This window comes from Pseudophryne corroboree, chromosome 6 (assembly GCF_028390025.1).
Source record: "Pseudophryne corroboree isolate aPseCor3 chromosome 6, aPseCor3.hap2, whole genome shotgun sequence".
Taxonomy (NCBI): Eukaryota; Metazoa; Chordata; class Amphibia; order Anura; family Myobatrachidae; genus Pseudophryne; species Pseudophryne corroboree.
Window position 1 is genome coordinate 804,973,771 of NC_086449.1, and position 22,819 is coordinate 804,996,589.

The window sequence follows — 22,819 nt, forward strand, 5'->3', positions numbered from 1 at the left end:
ACCGCACAGTAACTTCAAGCAGCACACTCCACCGGGTGCCCCTCACTCCAGAGGCCGACCGACTCCTCCTTGTTCCCTGCAGCCTTCACAGATGATTGGGCAGCTGAGCCGTCGCTCAGCTGCCCTGCTTGTAGCTCAGCTCCCTTGTGGCATCACTGGCGTGCGGCGCTGCACCCAGGGCCGGATTAAGTCTATGGTGGGCCCGGGGCACTAAAGAAATGGGGGCCCTCACCCTCATGTCAGCACCAGATCACTGGCTCTGCCCGCTGTGTCTTCTCTCCCTGTGCAGGTCCTAATATAAGTGTGTGTGTGTGTGTGTGTGTGTGTAAATTAATTCGAAATAAGTCTATCTACAAATATAAGCCTGGAGAATCGTCACACAGTCAGGCTTGAAACAAACAATGCAGCAACAGAATTATCATTCTTCTAGTCACCGGTACCGCCCAGGGGCAAAAGCATGATTTGTTAGGGGAGGCTTCTGCTTATATATATTTATTTATAGGTACTGTATATATACATTACACACTTTTTTTTCTACTAGGAATAGAAAAGGGGCGCAGCTACAGTACATAGTTGATACCACAAATTAATAGGTCAATATCCCTCACTACAGTTCACCAAACAAATCATTGCCACAATTTCCCAGGTGCATTACATTCTAGGGCTAAGCAGCTACAGAATTATCACTACTACTGTATGACAGCTTTGTATAATTCAGTAGAGCTTACTAGGTGCATAATCATAGCTACTGCTCTACAGATTCATATGCATTAACAGCTACTGTATCACTGTCATAAACAGTCATCAGCCATTAGCAACCTTGAGACAGACAGGTCTCAAACCTCACCCTTGCTTGGCTGAATCTTGTCTCAGTCGGTCTGCCCAGTGCCCACCTTCCCAAAGGCCCACGAATCGCGGCAAAATGCAGCAGGGGCGGGGCCTAATGCCGTGAGTAGGCGGGGCTACAATTCCAGCCTGCAATCAGAAAACAAACTAACATTTGGTCCATTGGAAGGGAGGGAGATTCTAAACCACTCCCCCATCCCTGTAGGCTACGGAGGGCAGAGGCAGAGAAGCAAAAGCAATGTGGGTGAGTAGAGACAGGTGCCGGACGATGCTACTTCTCCACACATTCAGCCACCAGTAGCAGTTCTCCCAGCAACTGCTGCTGCTGGACGTGAAGCAAGGAGAGGGGTAGAATCATCGCTGTACAGCAGGTCTGGCAGGGGGGCCTGCCCTGCTTGTGGCGCGGCCACACAATTATCTTGAAGTGCAGTGGGGAGCCGCTGCCGGCGGGAGCACAGCACCGCAGATCGGATCAAAGATCCCATCTGTGGTAGGCGGAGTGGCTGCAGGGGGGTCCGAGGTACATACCCCCAGGCCTCCCCCCATAATCCTGCGCAGAGCTGTGGCTGCTTGCGGCTGGGGCATGTTGGCGGGTCCTCCCCGCTCCCATGCTCCGTAGTACGGAGTATGGGAGCGGGGAGGACCCGCTAACATGCTCAGCCGCAAGCCGCCTCAGCTCCACAGGTGGCTTGCTGTGCTGGGGCAGGCTGCGTCTGGCCAATGGAGCTGTACGGAGCTCTGATGCTCCGTACTGTGTTTAACAGGGCCGTGACGGTGCGCTCCCCAGGGCTCTGCGCTGTGTGCGAGGCCCCTCTCGCACACACCTAGTTACGGCCCTGGTTACACTTGTAGGAAGGAAGGGCATTTTGCCAGAGATTGTAGGAGTAGTAGGACACATAGTCAATATAGATCCCCTAGACAGAAAACACAAGCCACATTATTAAACACATAGACGGCACCAAGGGACATATAGTAAGGAATCATAAGCCATATAGAAAACACAGATTAGGGCAATGGGAGTAACAGGAACGATGCAACAATACCCTTGAGTAGACCTGCAGAGATTACGATAGGGCCCTTGTAAACCAAACAGTCTTTTCTGCTGGCTGCATCGGCTCCGACTAATCTACTCGGCAGAGACTTAGTGTGTAAAATGCGGTGTGTCATATATTGTACTCCTGAGGGTGTCTTCTTGGATATACCTGAGAACCATGCTCAAGAAGTACAAAATATACTAGACACCCCTCAAAGGCTAATGTCGCATTCTACTGTTCTAGATGCATGTCCATCACAGGTAGAGGAAATTATCTCACAGATACCGGGTTCCCTATGAACTTAGGATGGACAGGACACTGGATTGATGGCTGGGATAGTCCCAATAGCGATACGATAAACACCAAAAAAATTTTAAGGGGAGTAGACCAAGTAGAGAATCACTTCCCCGTAGTGCCCAAAGTTGTCAAATTTTTATAAAATCTTCTCCACCTCTACAAACTCATGTCACCAACCTCTATTCTGTTTCTCTACAGTTTTCCTCTTCATCTTTTGTGTTCACACAGGGTGGTACAATACATGGACCCAAGTACAGTTCAAACTCCACCTGCCTAGGTCCTTCAGAGTTCTGCCCAAACCCAGTATATCTCAACAGCACGATGACACCAGTATTACTGCAGTGTGCCTTGTCATGCACAAAGGGTGGAGAATGGGAATACTGGTGAAGGGAAATTTTGTATAGACACTGATATGCCTGTTGGTGAATGGCAAACCTGACATTTTCTTTTTTATTTTCTTCTTCTTTCTCTCCTCTAGAGATGTTTCTTTTTTCTTTTCTTTTTTTTGAGTTATGCTCATGGTACTCTACATTGCAAACACACGATAGTTAAATTAAGATACAAAAAAATTTGTGTTCCCTGCAGGAAGAGGCAGTCTGGAGGACAAAGGGGTATGGCCAGGAGTCCTCAGGACTGTGGGCAGGTGGACACGGTAAGCCAGTAGCCCCCAGAGCATACCTTCCAAGTCATGCTGAGGTGGCACACGGTCTGAGTCATCTAGGCAAAGAGGGTAGGTGCAGGCTGATGAGAGCCTACTGGTGTGCGCCAGGATTCTATTCTCATGCAGGTAAGAGAGCAATGACCTGTCTTACTTGCTTGAGGAAGAATATTGGTAAAGCAATACTAACAGAGCCATCCCATATCCCTCCTGCAGACGGATCTTTTCAGGAAATACAAGTCGACTTCGTACAGTTAACACCCTTTAGGAATTATTGTTATGTATTGGTGTGCACTGATGTTTTCTCAAACTGGGTAGAGGCATTTCCTGCCGCCACGGATGCTGCTGTGTTTACCGCAAAGAAAAATTGCGCAGAAATTTGTGTGTAGATAATGGTACCCCTAGAAGTAGGAGCAAAGCTTGAAATTGTACTATTGTGATCATAGATACTGCCACTAGTATTATGTAGCTTCGGAACCACTCCCAGATCTTCACTCAACGAATCACCCTCTTCGAAATTTGTTTTTGTTTTGGTATTTGTGTTTTTTTTTGGGTTGTTTTTGGAAGACAACCTCATGTCATGATTGATCTGCACAATGATCAGAAATACACCAATGAGGTGACAGTACAGTACCTTATTGAGATGAGCCAGCATTTGAGAACTGACAAAAGAACTTGAAACTGTTGATTGCTGGTATGCCAAATACTGTCTTGATTGTGAACCAAGAGACTGTGTGATTGTTCTTACGCTCAGGTTGCCTAATAGACAGGTGGGAAGGACCATACCAAGATTTGTTGACAGCACTAAAGGTCGCCGAAAGAGAGACTTGGGTCCACTCGTCCCACTGCAAGAAGGTCGCTGACCCGGAGAGAACTCGTGACAAAGTAGTTTATTGCTCACATTCATCGAGTTTGTGTGTTCCAAGTGAACTGTGTGTTCAAAGAGTAAGGTGGAGAGCAAAGTGAACTGTGTGTTCCAAGAGCAAGGCAAAGAGAACCTCATATCACCAGAGACTCTGTTCCGTGAAGACAGAGGTGGCACTGTTGAACACTACCTGAGCGTACTAAAGGATTGCAGAAAGACCAGTCATTGTAATTGATTTGTTATGAACAAGAGTTGTTTTGTTCTATTTCTCTTTTCTCTCTTTCCCGCTGACAAACATTTTCTTTCAAGATATTCTATTTTTGTGAGTTTTTTTTTTTTTTATGAGGGGTTGAGTGTGGGACTGGAACTGGTTCTGTAGGAAGGAGTGATTTCCTTATAGGATCCCAGGATTAGCCGATCAGTTTGTTAAAATCAGAGAAAAATCAAAGTTCTAGTAGTTATGGAGTTCAGAGGTAAACAGGAACAATCAGACAATGGCTATTCACACATTGCAGATAAAGAGCTCATTAATATATGTGGAAGAATGGTTTATGAGTGGCTCTCCCCGAAGGTTTATGTTATTTAGGAAGGACACTACTTATAACCCTTGTTCAATGATTAAACAGACCTAGCATACATTCCAGTAATGGAAACAATGTTCAGAAAATGATAGGAATATGTAGATCATGAAAATTTTATATGTCACTGTCATGATTTGTTTGTGTCTTTTTCATCTACCCAGCAGAACCTCAATCGAATCCAAACATCAGTGTACAAAGACGTAGGTACATGTATGTGTGAAATGTTCGTCGCAAATCAGACATTATAGGTCAAAGCACTGTCCCAGCATACTCTAGAGGTTGAATGTTGTCCCACACCCAACCTGTGGTCCCGTGACCGCTGAGTGCATATAGAGGATGTCTCGTCCTCCTCCCTGTCTTCCCCAAATATAGTCAAGTGTCTGATTTGCGAAATGCATACATACTTGTGTCTAGGTCACCGATTATGGTATGAAATATTTTTTCTTATGTTAATAATTGATGGCAGTTATTGTTTATTGCCAAAGGGTGGACTGTCGAAGTAAAAAAAAAATATTACAAAAAGAGAACATACAAACTACACACATTATGAGTCGCTATACTTGCAAATACACGCAGCCATATATGGTAACACACGCATTTACACGGACATGCCACAGAGATTGATTCGACACTTATTTCATACAGTACATAATTATAATAATATCAAGCGCCAGACATCATGATGATTTAAAATTATATATATTGAAGTCATGTATGTGTATTATTTGAACGAAACCAGATAGACCGGTCATGTTTACTATTGAAGCAACCAGATTGATGTGTAGATTCATTTGATGCTTGTTGTGAAGTTGTGGGACATTGCAGCGGATAATTATGATTAAATGTATAAAAGCTAAAATCACTCATATTAGGACAGTGGACAGGAAACTCAGGTCAGCCCTTTGGATGTCTTCAAGGCTGAACTTGATTACCATATACAAAGGGACTGGTGACTCATCGTGAACCCCTCCCTCAGAAACTAGATAACACATTGATCACACAGGAGCTCAGTGGCTTTTTGGTCTCAGAGGATGATGGACTTGCTGCCAGTTCAGTTCCTGTATTTATTTACAGAGAGAGAGAGAGACATAAGATGCATTGGAGGGAATTGAAATTGTATCGCTGGCCTGTAACTGTATGTAACTGTATGTAACTGTATGTTTTAACTGCTTACTGTGTGAGTGTAACCATGTAACTATAGGTATACTGTACTTTGTAATATATATTGAATCCATATCCTTTTTAATAACAAATATATACATCAATGAGCTTTGGAACTCAGATAATGTGTGGGTGTATTGTTTTCTCTTATGGGATGCAGTGTTTTGCGATGTAAAGCGCACATTCATGGGATATGGTAATAAGAGGTGCAGGCGTTTACAATATATATTAGAGTGGGCATTTTAAATATTTGTGAGAAATCAATTTGGCCATCTAAGAATGCCAAATTGATTTCTCACAAATTTTTAAAATGCCCGCTCTAATATATATTGTAAATGCCTTCACCTCTTATTACCACATCCCATGAATGTGCGCTATACATCGCAAAACACTGCATCCCATAAGAGAAAACAATACACCCACACATTATCTGAGTTCCAAAGCTCATTGATGTATATATTTGTTATTAAAAAGGATATGGATTCAATATATATTACAAAGTACAGTATACCTATAGTTACATGGTTACACTCACACAGTAAGCAGTTAAAACATACAGTTACATACAGTTACAGGCCAGCGATACAATTACCATTCCCTCCAATGCATCTTATGTCTCTCTCTGTAAATAAATACAGGAACTGAACTGGCAGCAAGTCCATCATCCTCTGAGACCAAAAAGCCACTGATCTCCTGTGTGATCAATGTGTTACCTAGTTTCTGGGGGAGGGGTTCACGATGAGTCACCAGTCCCTTTGTATATGGTAATCAGGTTCAGCCTTGAAGACATCCAAAGGGCTGGCCTGAGTTTCCTGTCCACTGTCCTAATAAGAGTGATTTTAGCTTTTATACATTTAATCATAATAATCCGCTGCAATGTCCCACAACTTCACAACAAGCATCAAATGAATCTACACATCAATCTGGTTGCTTCAATAGTAAACATGACCGGTCTATCTGGTTTCGTTCCAATAATACACATACAGGACATTACTTCAATATATATAATTTTAAATCATCATGATGTCTGGCGCTTGATATTATTATAATTATGCACTGTATGAAATAAGTGTCGAATCCATCTCTGTGGCATGTCCATGTAAATGCGTGTGTTACCATATATGGCTGTGCTCGCTGCGCGTATTTGCAAGTACAGCGACTCATAATGTGTGTAGTTTGTATGTTCTCTTTATGTAATATTTTTTTTTTACTTCGACAATCAGGTACGCAAAGATTAAAGCCACCATCGGGCCCTGAAAGATCTATAGACTGCAGAGGCTAGGCAGACAGATCTCAACACTGCAAGATCAATAGAGATCCAAAGGACTAAGGCGGAATGTTGAAGATCAACAACGCCCTAAGCAAACCGCTGAATGCCCGGTAGGATGCGCCATAGAGAAGAGCAACAAATGAGTCTTGACCTTAAAGAAGTGCAGTCAGAGACCTGCTGTGCACTTCAGGGAACATATGCCATCCGATAGGATGGGAATGTATGCGGCCACATATATACGGCAGAATATGTAGCGTAAAATGAGAGATGCAACATGTTGAGCCACCAGAGTTCCCCGTATTCCATCACCATGCCTTGAACAGCCAATCTGTCAAGTGTAGGTGCCGAAACAAACCCAAACGCAGAGGCAAAATATCAGGGTTGTCTGTGAGAAAGACCAGCAAATACGGAGACCGAGGCCTGCATATATAGGGGGTCATTCAGAGTTGATCGCACGCTGCCGATTTTCGCAGCGCAGCGATCAGGTAAAAAAAATGGCAAACCTGCGCATGCACCGCAATGCGCAGGCGCATTGTACGGGTACAAACAGCATTGTTGCTGTGCAATGCTTCTAGCGACTAATCCATTCGCACAGCCGATCGCAAGGAGATGGATAGGAAGAAGGCGTTTATGGGTGTCAACTGACCGTTTTCTGGGAGTGGTAGGGAAAACGCAGGCGTGTCCAGGCATTTGCAGGGCGGGTATCTGACGTCAATTCCGGGACCTCCAACGCTAGGATCATCGCACAGGATAAGTAACTACAGGGCTGGTCTTGTTTTGCACAAACTCTTTTTGTACCGCTCGGCTGCACATGCGATCGCACACTTGCAAAGCTAAAATACACTCCCCCGTGGGCGACGACAATCCGTTTGCGCGGCTGCTAAAAGTAGGACCCAGCAAACAAACCCTTACGCTCAAGGAGAGTATCCAATGGAGTCTTCACGTTCAGACTAAAGTCTCTGTATGTACTGAGACTTGAGGAAAGCGTCTCTCAGAAATACTGGTGTGTAAACATAAGCATTAAGCAAATCTCTCTCCAGAATATGCCTAGAGTAATAGGTCAACCATCTAAGTCAGGCATGTCCAAACTGCGGCCCTCCAGCTGTTGTGAAACTACATATCCCAGCATGCCCTAACACAGTTTTGCTGTCAGTGAATGCTAAAGCTGTGTCAGGGCATGCTGGGATGTGTAGTTTTTCAACAGCTGGAGGGCCGCAGTTTGGACATGCCTGATCTAAGGGATGAACCCTATAAGTCGAGGTCACAAATGAGCAGCTCCTGTGACCACGAATAACGCCCACTGAGTCAGGAGAAACATGAAAAGCTGGAAAATGACCAGAGGACTACAAACCCAAGTTACTGAAGGAGAATCTGTCAGAAGGGAACCAGGAGGAGAAATCCAAAGACATGTAGGAAATTCCCCTACACCAAGGCCAAACTGGGACATCAACCCTCAGGTCCAAACGTGACTGTGACCTAATACAGGACCCTATACCGCTTGGTGTTCCAGATAAGTTTATCCTGAACTGTAAACAATCGGTATGTTAGCTGAAGGCTTGGAGTCTGAATTGGTTCCTCAAGGCCCAGGACCCTTTACGCTATCCGACTGGAATGACGGTGCAGAGAGAAGCCAGATAACTGAAACTAGAGTATCCCTTGCCTGTAAACAATTGAGATATATGACCCATAACTATGGAGGCGTTAATCCCAATCGTAAAAGAGAGTCGGGAGACACCTTTACCACTGCGATTTTCTAGTGAGGGGGGAGGTAACACTATTTGGCGATGGAATCAACTTGAGAAAATGACCATACCCACAACCTGTACATGTATACCACTTACCATACGTACATAGATATATACATCTGCACATAAATATACTTATCCAGATGTTGGGGGGAGGGGAGGAAGTGGTCCAGATAAAGCTCCTTGCTGGACAGGAGACGGAATACTACCATAGCGTAGTCAGGGGCGTTGAGAGCCATGCTGGGCCCCGGTAAAGGCCAGGGGGCGTGGCTTACAATGTGGGCATGACTATGCACTTTAGCATAAAAATATGTGAATAATACAACAATTGTGGGACCGGTCGCCGTTTTAACATAGAGGTGGCCGTTTTAACATAGGAGGGCACCCGCTTCCTATCTTACTTGACCTGGAAGTGGGTCCCTCCTCCCAGTGATATTTCGGAAGATGACGCTGGCCACTAGAGAGTAAAGACTCTGGCACAGTGTCTGCTCTCTATGAGCGGCACCACCTTCCTGAAGATATCACCGGGAAGATGGTGCCGTCGCTGGCTGGCCACAGTACAGATATCCTCGGTGGGGGTGGGGGTGGGTGTGTGTGTGTGTGTGTGTGTCAGACCAGGCCCCTCCAGCAGCCCGGGTAATTTGTACCCACTGCCTCTTGGCGCCACTGAGCGTAGTCTTCCATCCATAAATAGGGGAGAAGGCCAGAAATCAGCAATGGATGGCAGGGCACTGTCAGACGTTTCTGTCAACATTCTCCCTAACCTGTAGGAATAAAAGATGCACATATACTGTACATATATACCGACTTATACAGATATGTAATGTATATATTCAAAATCATTGGAAGGCAATAGCAGGACATGAAAGGAGACAAAGTGTAGATTTCTCCTTTCCAGATACTCCTCAACCTTACCGGCAAACCAGCTAGTGGGGACAAAAAATAAACTGCTCTTCACGGCCTTCCGAGCTTCCTTTAGTGGGTAGCTGCATTGTAAGGGGACGCACAAAAAACACTGTATGTGTTTAAGTGGAAAAACTCCCGCTTTACGCCTGTAAGCGAAAGGTCGAGCTCCAGGAGCGTATCAGGAACTAAAACCGCCCCTCAGGCGTCTATTTGTGCTGTACAGAATCAGAATTTTGCGAAAACTAGAAGGGAAGGGATGGAACATACCTAGAATTATCTTCTATACAAATTTCTGTCTAATCAGGTTCTCTGATGTGCCTCAGATACTTTCCTGTCCATTGTAGCTAAACTCAGCTGGGCGACAAAATAACCAACTTGACCGTAATCAAAGGAACACTGTCAAAGGCCTGGATTGTAGGAATCTGTGGGAAATAAAGGTCATTATAGACGGAACATACTGGAATACAGGTTAGGGAATGTTCCCAGGTACAGCGCACAGCCTGCTGTTTGCAATAAAAATTATAGAATTTTATAAAACCCAAATCGGAGACCACATGACATCTTTGAGACTGTTGTTTATGCTGGACTAAAAACTTGTAGGGGAAAACAATCCGGAACGGTCACCCTAAAACCTCCTATTTTAAATATCACCTCCTGGCGTATTGGGCAACCCTATCGAAGTGTCACATGAATTTTAGATCATATACTAACTGCATTTGACATGTAATCGTCCTATATGTACCTAGTTTTTAATTGCTACCTATTGCATTTATTTTAGGAATAAATTGTGTTTTTATTTACATCACTTGTTGTATGCATCAAATTCAGCGCGGTCTCACCCCACCCTTTTTTTCTGTACTGTAAACGGGAGTGACTTCCCCTATTTAGAGACTGCCGCTTGGTGAAGCATCTCCTATCTAAAGCGCCCGAGCACCCTAGGGTATCTATTTATCTTTATAGATGTGTTGTATTCAAATGACATAGTTACACCGGGGAAAGTGTAATATCAGGTCAATGCATAGCGTGGACAGAGTAACCCCTCCTATTTTATTTTATATTTTAAACCATTCAATACATATATATGTATACTGTACATTTAAATATACATAAATCTCCCCGATAGAGGCGTATCAGATATTACACTGATAAGAACATATACTACCATGATCTTAGTCGAAAGCCAAAAAGGTGAGAAACGTTGAGCGTCACTTAACTACCAGTGTAATCATTTTTGACCATGCTGGGATATGAACCCGGGATGTTCTGCTTACTAGTATGGTGCATCTGTATGCTGCTGCGATGCATCAACACCAACTAACACACACTCCATATATACTGTATAACCCGTTTTTAATCGTAGCAGGAAGCAATAGCCACCGGTAGTAGTAGACGGAGCTAGTAAGACCAGTATCTGTATAGATATATCTATACATAAATACATACAGCTATACATATACAACATATTAAACATCCCTAGATATATATCTGGGTGCCAGCTTGTTTAACGCAGACCCCAGCGCGGGAGCAAATGGCGCCATGGGTCAGAGTTCATGAAACATTTATAACCGTTAATGATTCTTTCTAGAGCTGGGCTTGAACCCCGGACTCTGTGCTGATCAGATGTAAATGATCCTGTCCTGATCTGGCCAGAAAACCAAATCTCTGAAATAAATTGCTAGCATTTTTGTCCTCTCAGTCTATTTGCTGAAACTTGTAGTTTCCACTGATCATAAGGGATTGCAGTGGTTTACAGTGTGCAGAACAGGCTGCTATAAGCAGAGGACATGTGTACCGCTAGCAGGGTGAGAGCCTTAGTAACATGATGTCTCCACGGAGCTTAGCTCCGCCCCCACCCGCATGGCGCTTAAATTTAAAATTGCTTCCTGCAAATGGAGCGCAGTGCTGTTTTAAATTAGAGATGAGCGGGTTCGGTTTTACTCGGATTTACCCGAATCTCCTTATTGGCTATCGGATGTCACGTGTTTTGGTTAGCCAATAAGAAAAATCCAGAAAATGAGAAATGGAGATAAATTCTGGCGTAAAGAACCGAGTAAATCCGAACCCGCTCATCTCTAGTTTTAATGCAGGGGCGTCCATAATTTTTGTAGCGGCGTGCTCGTTATATGTAAGCGGACCGTGGTGCATTCTCTACCAGCCGCCCACACAGGTACGCCCAAGTATCGGCGTGCGATAGATGTTGCGCCCGCCCTGCCTGTCAGAACACTTGTATATTGGCTCTCAGTAAGGTTTGAACCCTTGTAGTGCTGCCACTCCTCTCTACAGGACAGGCGTGCTGGAGCCGCAGCAGTGGAGAAATAGACTGATGTCCCTGCAGCCAGGACTCGGGATACAGACCCCGCAGGGTGGGACAGAGTCCCCCCGGCAGCTCCCACCTAGCAGACTGGCAGGGGCTAACTGCACTGTTGTAGAACTGTAAAAGTTAGAAATAAAAAATACAAAATTTAAAGATATCTATGGAGCTCCAGAGGAAGTGACCGGCTCTCCCGGGCACATTTCTAAAACTGGTCTGGGGAGGGGTATAGAGGGGGGAGGAGCCGGTCACACATTAAAAATTTTTAAAGTGCCGGCTCGCCTGATCACCCCATCTATACCCCATGGTACTGAACTCCAGCATCCCCTATGGAAGATAGAGAAACATAGTGGAGCCATTCAAGAATCCAGGACGGATTACTTCCTGTGACAATTGGGCCAGTTGACACAGTCAGATGAACAATCACAGGCCGATACGGGCTCATCAATCGCATCATGCAGTGATACCAGGGTGTACAGGTGGCATTCAAAGGAGCAGCCATTTTGTTGTAGGCATGAGGAACTAGTGACTTTGCAACCTCCATACAATGAAAGCAGCCATTTTGTTGTAGGCATGAGGAACTTGTGACATCACAGAAAGTATCATTTAATATTTCCAGTCATAGCACAGGTTCGTAGGGAGGCAATAGGTCAGTGTCTCATAAATACAGTGCCAACCCATACAATATGGCTGCCTGCAGGTAGGCATGGGTTGGAACTGAACATAGCAATAAACTGCATCATTTCTCGCTACATAAACAAAGCTACCACTGTACACAAGTATTATCCAATAAAACGCTGCTATATAGACTTCTGTTAATTACAAATAAAGAATATATAGTGTTGGTCAGTGATATACTTTTCAAAACCACTGAACTTAGAGAAATGTATTATCTTCAATGATAAAGAACTCTCCTATCAAACAGTACCTGTATTAGGTGTCCTGTAGAAGGACTATAAACCATGTCCCATTATATCCCTAATCTCACAGACTTGTGGCCCCATGTGACTAGTGCACCTACCTGTGCAGCATTATATCAGGCACATCACATAACGTACGTGTATGTATGTATGTATATATATATATATATATATATATATATATATACACACATACATATATATATACATACATACATACATACACACACACACACACACATCTACCTCATCCATTTCTATGTACAGTGAGCAGTATTCCCAAGTTTGCCTTGAGTAAGCGTCTTTGGATAATTCAGGAGCAAAAATCTATTTTATCATATGTACAATGACATTATTTCTCCCACAAATGTCTGAAAACTTTGACGACCGTCACCACACAACGCACACAAAAACAAATTGTATATATGAATGACCATATTCTCTGCTTTAATCATTTTTGTAGTTTTTTGCAAAACAGCCATTACAGTGCAGAGTAAAGGCAGCCATTTTGTGCCATCAGACTTTCCATCTGCTAGGAATTACAAGCAGTGACGTCATTAGCTCCTAGATCAGTTCAGCACAGAACATGGCCATACATGCGAGGTGTACGCTTAAAGACACACCACGTTCCTACAGGTACATCAACCACATTCTGCCTTTTCCAGGCATTCAAACATTCAATACACATTTTTCATTTTATTTTCATCTAAATCTGCATCCGCAGACAGGTTCTGGGGGATTAAAGTAAATAGCAAAATAATTTTACCTCAGAAATATTTAGAATTGAGCATATTGAGGGTTACATGGTTGTACAGTGTGACGTGAAAGTGCCAGATATAGAGTCCGCCATTTGCACTATTACTAAAAAAAAAAAAAATACACGCATGCAACAAACAGTTCCACAAGGTTCCCAATATTGGACTTATAATTCCATTACTTATGAGAAGGCCTCCGTGGTAAATGTGCAGAAGTTAAACATGACCAATGCTTAATAGCTGAAAAGACACAAGTGCAGTCCTTGATCTCCACCAGGCCAGGCTTAAGGATTTTCCTCTGCTAGATCATGCATCGAATGCATGATTAAGGAAATCCAGTAAACCTGACATGCTGTGGCTGGCAGAGAAGCAGATACTAGACTGGTAGAAGGGAGATGTTGGCAGCAGTTTCTCCTTTGCTAGGATATCAAAATCAAGGATTACAGGATTTACAGCTGGAGACTGCTTGCTACTAGGATCGTCTATGTAATATGTAAATTATTAACAAGGGCTGTATAAATAACACTTCTGTAGGGTTAGGCTGCAGGGAGGAGGGGTGAGGGTTATGGACCACCAGGGAGAATTAGAGTCAGGCTGCGGATAGGGAGGGTTACGGGGGGTTGGGGGTTAGGATAAGCATACTTAGTAGGTGTCGGAATGCCACTATCATTTTTCTGATCGCTGGCATCCCAAACCGGATACCTTCCCTTTCCAGATATGTAAAAGTTTCAGCAACCTGTCAGACCAGACGATATCGGAGAGAAGGGTGTAATTTTGGGGATTATTTGTTCATCTAATTCCCCGTCATTGACAATAGAACTTTGTTAGTGCCTAAAATGGCGGAAATCAGCGCACAACAAACTGCTCTCCGCTGCGGAGAAAGTACAATGTCAGAGACTTTAAGGAGAGCTTTAGAATCCTCCAAGAAGTCAATCACCCACATTCATTTTATGGTCCCTTTCCCTCAGGCTTACAGATGAGAAAGGGGCCAAAGGAGAAAAATAACCCGACGCACAGCGTACTTCCTGAGGGCCGATTCTGAGTCGCACTCAATGCCAGCGTTCACAGAGCTACAGCGCGTGCACAAAAATCCTAAAAGCTACTGCATTACACTGTTTTTGCGCAGTCACAGTAACGCACGGTGTGTGAAATGTATTGGGCATTCTTAGTCAGTATTTGCAAGTGGCTATTTAGATGCACTGTCATTGGCGTCTTATGGGAGGTGACAGGAATAACCCTGAACAGGCTGCAACCTCAGACAGCTAATTGCTCCCACAGGAGGCCACACTCTAGAGATTCTGCACCTACAGTAGTTAGCTGGTGCAAATTTCTATGCTGTGTATGGATGGTTGCTTCTGTAGATGCTGAAAGTGGGCGTCTCCGTCATTGCGCCGCCAGATGCACGCTTGTACACCAGGGGAATTAGCATAAAGTCGCAGATGCGTCTACAACCTAAGATGCTATGTCGATCGCAGAAGGATCAGCCCCTAAGCCTCTTAAAGGACACGACAATAAGTCTGTACCCCCCCGCTGCACATCAATTCCATCAAAAGACGACATTTTGTATGTAAGAAAACACCCTTTCACATTGCACTTTAGGGATTGTGGTCATGACAGAAAATAGAATGTGGAAGTGCCTGCAGCCAAAATGACTTTCACAACCTTCAGCTATTGGGGTCAAGCAATGTGAAGCAAATTCTGATGCCCACTCTTACCAAACCACAAAGTAAAAACTGACAATAGAGCCACAACTTCCGCAAACCACATCGGTGACTCAGCGTAACACTGCAGAATGTCTCTCGATCATGACCGGTTCTCGGGGTCTGGGAGAGAAACGCGTTAGATTACATAGTGCACGCACATAATCGTTCGGTTTCAACCTACAGCTGCAAGGCTAATCCAGACAACATACAAAACAAATCACATATAAGGAAATCTATCAAACGCTTCGTAGCCAACATACAAGTGATCAGACTTCCGCAGCAAGTTTTGGATATTGAGACAAATTCTTCTTTAAATATTTGTTAAGACATTTACATTGACAAAATCTGCAGATGAGGTTTCATTTTTCCAGAAATGGATTCTACCATCAAATATATGGAATGAACAGTTCAGAGACCGTCACTAGCACAGTATTCACAAAAGCTTTGTTGTTACCCATGCAGTAATTTGAGTTAAGATGTGTATGTATTTATATCGCTTATCTTGACTTGAGTAGTCCGAAAAATAAGAATTTACTTACCGATAATTCTATTTCTCGTAGTCCGTAGTGGATGCTGGGGACTCCGTCAGGACCATGGGGTTTAGCGGCTCCGCAGGAGACAGGGCACAATAATAAAAGCTTTAGGATCAGGTGGTGTGCACTGGCTCCTCCCCCTATGACCCTCCTCCAAGCCTCAGTTAGGATACTGTGCCCGGACGAGCGTGCATAATAAGGAAGGATATTGAATCCCGGGTAAGACTCATACCAGCCACACCAATCACACCGTATAACTTGTGATCTGAACCCAGTTAACAGTATGATAACAACGAAGGAGCCTCTGAAAAGATGGCTCACAACAAGAATAACCCGATTTTTGTAACAATAACTATGTACAAGTATTGCAGACAATCCGCACTTGGGATGGGCGCCCAGCATCCACTACGGACTACGAGAAATAGAATTATCGGTAAGTAAATTCTTATTTTCTCTAACGTCCTAAGTGGATGCTGGGGACTCCGTCAGGACCATGGGGATTATACCAAAGCTCCCAAACGGGCTGGAGAGTGCGGATGACTCTGCAGCACCGAATGAGAGAACTCCAGGTCCTCCTCAGTCAGGGTGTGCCCCTGACCAAGTAGCAGCTCGGCAAAGTTGTAAAGCCGAGACCCCTCGGGCAGCCGCCCAAGATGAGCCCACTTCCTTGTGGAATGGGCTTTTACTGATTTTGGCTGTGGCAAGCCTGCCACAGAATGTGCAAGCTGAATTGTACTACAAATCCAGCGAGCAATCGTCTGCTTAGAAGCAGGAACACCCATCTTGTTGGGTGCATACAGGCTAAACAGCGAGTCAGATTTTCTGACTCCAGTCGTCCTGGAAACATATATTTTCAGGGCCCTGACAACGTCAAGTAACTTGGAGTCCTCCAAGTCCCTAGTAGCCGCAGGTACCACAATAGGTTGGTTCATGTGAAAAACAGAAAACACCTTAAGGAGAAATTGAGGACGAGTCCTCAATTCTGCCCTGTCAGAATGAAAAATTAAGTAAGGGCTTTTATATGATAAAGCCGCCCATTCTGACACACGCCTGGCTGAAGCCAGGGCTAATAGAATCTTCACCTTCCATGTGAAATATTTTAATTCCACAGTGGTGAGTGGATCAAACCAATGTGACTTTAGGAAACTCAAAACAACATTGAGATCCCAAGGTGCCACTGGGGGCACAAAAGGAGGCTGTATATGCAGTACCCCTTTTACAAACGTCTGAACTTCAGGCACTGAAGCCAGTTCTTTCTGGAAGAAATTCGACAGGGTCGAAATTTGAACCTTAATGGACCCTAATTTTAGGCCCATAGACAGTCCTGTTTTCAGGAAATGTAGGAACGACCCAGTTGGAATTCCTCTGTAGGGACCTTCTTGGCCTCACACCACGCAACATATTTTCGCCAAATGCGGTGAAAATGTTTTGCGGTTACATCCTTCCTGGCTTCGACCAGGGTAGGGATGACTTCATCTGGAATGCCCTTTCAGGATCCGGCGTTCAACTGCCATGCCGTCAAACACAGCCGCGGTAAGTCTTGGAACAGACAAGGCCCCTGCTGGAGCAGGTCCTTTCTTAAAGGTAGAGGCCACGGTTCTTCCGTGAGCATCTCTTGAAGTTCCGGGTACCCAGTCCTTCTTGACCCATCCGGAACCACGAGTATCGTTCTTACTCATCTCCTTCTTATGATTCTCAGTACTTTTGGTATGAGATGCATAGGAGGGAACACATACCCTGACTGGTACACCCACAGTGTTACCAGAGCGTCCACCACTATTGCCTGAGGGTCCCTTGACCTGGCGCAATATTTGTCTAGTTTTTTGTTCAGGCGGGACGCCAACATGTCCACCTTTGGTTTTTCCCAACGGTTTACAATCATGTGGAAGACTTCCCGCTGAAGTCCCCACTCTCCCGGGTGGAGGTTATGCCTGCTGAGGAAGTTTGCTTCCCAGTTTTCCACTCCCGGAATTAACACTGCTGAGAGTGTTATCACATGATTTTTCGCCCAGCGAAGAATCCTTGCAGTTTCTGCCATTTCCCTCCTGCTTCATGTGCCGCCCTGTCTGTTTACGTGGGCGACTGCCGTGATGTTGTCCCACTGGATCAATACCGGCTGACCTTGAAGCAGAGGTCTTGCTAAGCTTAGAGCCTTGTAAATTGCCCTTAGCTCCAGTATATTTATGTGGAGAGAAGTCTCCAGACTTGATCACACTCCCTGGAAATTTTTTCCTTGTGTGACTGCTCCCCAGCCACTCAGGCTGGCATCCGTGGTCACCAGGACCCAGTCCTGAATGTCGAATCTGCGGCCCTTTCATAGATGAGCACTCTGCAGCCACCGCAGAAGAAAACACCCTTGTCCTTGGAGACAGGGTTATCCGCTGATGCATCTGAAGATGCGATCCGGACCATTTTCCCAGCAGATTCCACTGAAAAGTTCTTGCGTGAAATCTACCGAATGGGATCGCTTTGTACGAAACCACCATTTTTCACAGGACCCTTGTGCAATGATGCACTGATACTTTTCCTGGTTTTAGGAGGTTCCTGACTAGCTTGGATAACTCCCTGGCCTTCTTCTCCGGGAGAAAACATCCTTTTCTGGACTGTGTCCAGAATCATTCCTAGGAACATTAGACGTGTCGTCGGAAAAAGCTGCGATTTTGGAATATTTAGAATCCACTCGTGCTGTCGTAGAACTACTTGAGATAGTGCTACTCCGACCGCCAACTGTTCTCTGGACCTTGCCCTTATCAGGAAAGCGTCCATATTTCTTTTAGGAAGAATCATCCTTTCGGCCATTACCATGGTAAAGACCCGGGGTGCCGTGGACAATCCAAACGGCAGCGTCTGAACTGATAGTGACAGTTCTGTACCACGAACCTGAGATACCCTTGGTGAGAAGGGCAAAATTTGGACATGTAGGTAAGCGTCCCTGATATCCAGTGACACCATATCGTCCTGGTTCGCTATCACTGCTCTGAGTGACTCCATCTTGATTTGAACCCTTGTATGTAATTGTTCAAATCTTTTAGATATCACCGAGCCGTTTGGCTTCAGTATCACAATATAGTGTGGAATAATACCCCTTCCCTTGTTGTAGGAGGGGTACTTTGATTATCACCTGCTGGGAATACAGCCTGTGAATTTTTTCCCAATACTGCCTCCCTGTCGGAGGGAGACGTTGGTAAAGCAGACTTCAGGAACTTGTGAGGGGAAGACGTCTCGAATTTCCAATGTACACCTGGGATACTACGTGTAGGATCCAGGAGTCCACTTGCGCGTGAGCCCACTGCGTGCTGAAACTCTTGAGATGACCCCCCACCGCACCTGAGTCCGCTTGTATGGCCCCAGCGTCATGCTGCGGACTTGGCAGAAGCTGTGGAGGACTTCTGTTCCTGGGAATGGGCTGCCTGCTGCAGTCTTCTTCCCTTTCCTCTAACCCTGGGCAGATATGACTGGCCTTTTGCCCGCCTGCCTTTATGGGTACGAAAGGACTGAGACTGAAAAGACTGTGTCCTTTTCTGCTGAGATGTGACTTGGGGTAACAAAAGTGGATTTTCCAGCTGTTGCCATGGCCACCAGGTCCGATGGACCTCCCCTTTATACGGCAATACTTCCATGTGCCGTCTGGAATCTGCATCACCTGACCACTGTCATGTCTATAAACATCGTCTGGCAGATATGGACATCACATCTACTCTTGATGCCAGAATGCGCATCTCGCATATATAGAAATGCATCCTTAAAATGCTCTATAGTCAATAAAATATTGTTCCTGTCAAGGGTATCAATATTTTCAGTCAGGAAATCCGACCAAGCCCCCCCAGCGCTGCACATCCAGGCTGAGGCGATTGCTGGTCGTAGTATAACACCAGTATGTGTGTATATACTTTTTAGGATATTTTTCAGCTTCCTATCAGCTGGCTCTTTGAGGGCGGCCGTATCTGGAGACGGTAACGCCACTTGTTTTTATAAGCGTGTGAGCGCCTTATCCACTCTAAGGTGTGTTTCCCAACTCGCCCTCACTTCTGGCGGGAAAGGGTATCACGTATCATCACACACTTTAATTTATCTGATTCAGGAAAAACTACAAGTAGATTATTCCCACCCTACATAATACCCTTATTTGTGGTACTTGTAGTATCAGAAATATGTAACACCTCCTTCATTGCCCTTAACATGTAACGTGTGGCCCTAAAGGAAAATACGTTTGTTTCTTCACCGTCGACACTGAAGTCAGTGTCCGTGTGAGGTAAATGGGCGTTTTTACAAGCCCCTGACGGTGTCTGAGATGCCTGGACAGGTACTAATTTGTTTGCCGGCCGTCTCATGTCGTCAACCGACCTTGCATCGTGTTGACATTATCACGTAATTCCTAAATAAGCCATCCATTCCGGTGTCGACTCTCTAGAGAGTGACATCACCAATACAGGCAATTTGCTCCGCCTCCTCACCAACATCGTCCTCCTACATGTCGACACACACGTACCGACACACAGCACACACACAGGGAATGCTCTAATAGAGGACAGGACCCCACTAGCCCTTTGGGGAGACAGAGGGAGAGTTTGCCAGCACACACCAAAAACGCTATAATTTATACAGGGACAACCCCTTATACAAGTGTTTTCCCTTATAGCATTTTCACATATGTAATCATATCGCCAAATAAGTGCCCCCCCTCTCTGTTTTAACCCTGTTTCTGTAGTGCAGTGCAGGGGAGATCCTGGGAGCCTTCCTCACAGCAGAGCTGAGCAGGAAAATGGCGCCGTGTGCTGAGGAGAATAGGCCCCGCCCCCTAAAACGGCGGGCTCTTCTCCCGGAGTTTGTGAGATCTGGCAGGGGTTTAATACATCCATATAGCCTCAAGGGCTATATGTGATGTATTTTAGCCATAAAAAAGGTATAATACATTGCTGCCCAGGGCGCCCCACCCAGCGCCCTGCACCCTCAGTGACCGCTGGTATGAAGTGTGCTGACAACAATGGCGCACAGCTGCAGTGCTGTGCGCTACCTTATGAAGACTGAAAGTCTTCTGCCGCCTGTTTCTGGACCTCTGGACCTCTTCAACTTCGGCATCTGCAAGGGGGTCGGCGGCACGGCTCCGGGACGAACCCCAGGGTGAGACCTGTGTTCCGACTCCCTCTGGAGCTAATGGTGTCCAGTAGCCTAAGAAGCAAATCCATCCTGCACGCAGGTGAGTTTACTTCTCTCCCCTAAGTCCCTCGTAGCAGTGAGCCTGTTGCCAGCAGGACTCACTGAAAATAAAAAACCTAACTTAAACTTTTATTCTAAGCAGCTCAGGAGAGCCACCTAGATTGCACCCTTCTCGGCCGGGCACAAAGATCTAACTGAGGCTTGGAGGAGGGTCATAGGGGGAGGAGCCAGTGCACACCACCTGATCCTAAAGCTTTTATTATTGTGCCCTGTCTCCTGCGGAGCCGCTAAACCCCATGGTCCTGACGGAGTCCCCAGCATCCACTTAGGACGTTAGAGAAAATGCAGTTTCAGGAATGTGGAGCTATTGCTTAAGGAAATGTTCATGAAATTGGCCCCTTGTAGCATGTGCACATAAAATATGTAACTATTAAAATAGAATCTAAATATTATTTTGTTTATAAATTCACTAACTGCATCGAATCTTAAGGTGCATACACACGGAGAGAATTTGACTGAGCGATTTCCCTTGAACTGGCAGTAGGAGATTTTGACTAACTTTACCAGCGATTTTGGCTATGGGCGATTTTGGCTAACTCATTCAAGCTAGGGGATGCTTTTTCTTTTCCAGCGACCTAGCCAAAATTGACTTGCCTGCACAGTCTATTTTTAGCAGCGATAGTGACCTGGCGGGGACGAGCATCGCTATCGCTGGCTGTGTACACATTGAGAGATATGCACTAACTTTCTGAGCGATTTTGACTATATAGTCAAAATCGCTCAGTTATATCGCTCCGTGTGTATGCACCTTTACTTTCTGTAACTGTACCCAATGCAGGAGACAAACAATAGTTCAGTGAAATAAAAACAAATTAAAAAAATAATACGACCTAAAGATTACGGAATGTACCTATATAAAAAAAAAAAATGAATATATATATATTTATATTGTGTACAAAAGGAGTGCAAATAGCGCTACAACCCAATATTACGTAACCAGATATCCCCAAATGGGAGATTTTCTTTTTTTTAAAACAAATTATAATTAAACAAAACAATACATATATTACAGGTTGAGTATCCCATATCCAAATATTCCGAAATACGGAATATTCTGAAATACGGACTTTTTTGAGTGAGATTGAGATAGTGAAACCTTTGTTTTCTGATGGCTCAATGTACACAAACTTGGTTTAATACACAAAGTTATTAAAAATATTGTATTAAATGACCTTCAGGCTGTGTGTATAAGGTGTATATGAAACATAAATGAATTGTGTGAATGTACACACACTTTGTTTAATGCACAAAGTTATAAAAAATATTGGCTAAAATGACCTTCAGGCTGTGTGTATAAGGTGTATATGTAACATAAATGCATTCTGTGCTTAGATTTAGGTCCCATCACCATGAGATCTCATTATGGTATGCAATTATTCCAAAATACGGAAAAATCCCATATCCAAAATATCTCTGGTCCCAAGCATTTTGGATAAGGGAGACTCAACCTGTAGTGATAAATGTATTAGTGAACACTCCCAATTAGAATGGTGTAGCAACCAGATTTCTAAAAAGTCCGATTCCCAAAAGGAACTTGATTTCAAAAATTGTTCTAGTGGTAAATCAGTTGCGCCTTCAGTGTTTGTGAATAATTCATAACAAATCCTTAGATGACAATCTAAAATATGCGTACCAGACACACGCAGAACAGTTGCCTTAAGTGGGATGTCTTTGCATCGGCGTGTCCCTTACTCGTACCGATTCTCCATTTCAATCCGTCCCGGTTTTGGTGTGGAGTTTGTACGTATATGCAAGACAATATATCAGTAAGCTGCTCTTAAAAGTGACAAAGTGCTGCTTTGTGCAAAAGCTTACAAAAATGAATATGTGCAAAAAAGTGCTTACGTGCTTTTTGAATAAATATGATCAATTCATATGCAAGTATATTGCTGAAAGTGTGCTGATCCCCTTTTCTCTTAGGTAGTGTGCTTAAGTACCATTTATTAAGGGTGCAACACCGTGTATCTAGGTGATTCAGAAGAGATCAAGAATTTTTTTTATATATGTTCATATAAAA

At 44.5% G+C, this 22,819-nt stretch overlaps 1 non-coding gene across 1 annotated transcript; it reads right to left on the reverse strand.

The window, feature by feature from the left end:
- Positions 1 to 10,368: 10,368 nt before the first annotated feature.
- LOC134938209 (U2 spliceosomal RNA) lies at positions 10,369 to 10,556 on the reverse strand. Its single transcript, XR_010180817.1, has one exon. It is a non-coding gene; the product is annotated as a U2 spliceosomal RNA (small nuclear RNA).
- Positions 10,557 to 22,819: the final 12,263 nt, after the last annotated feature.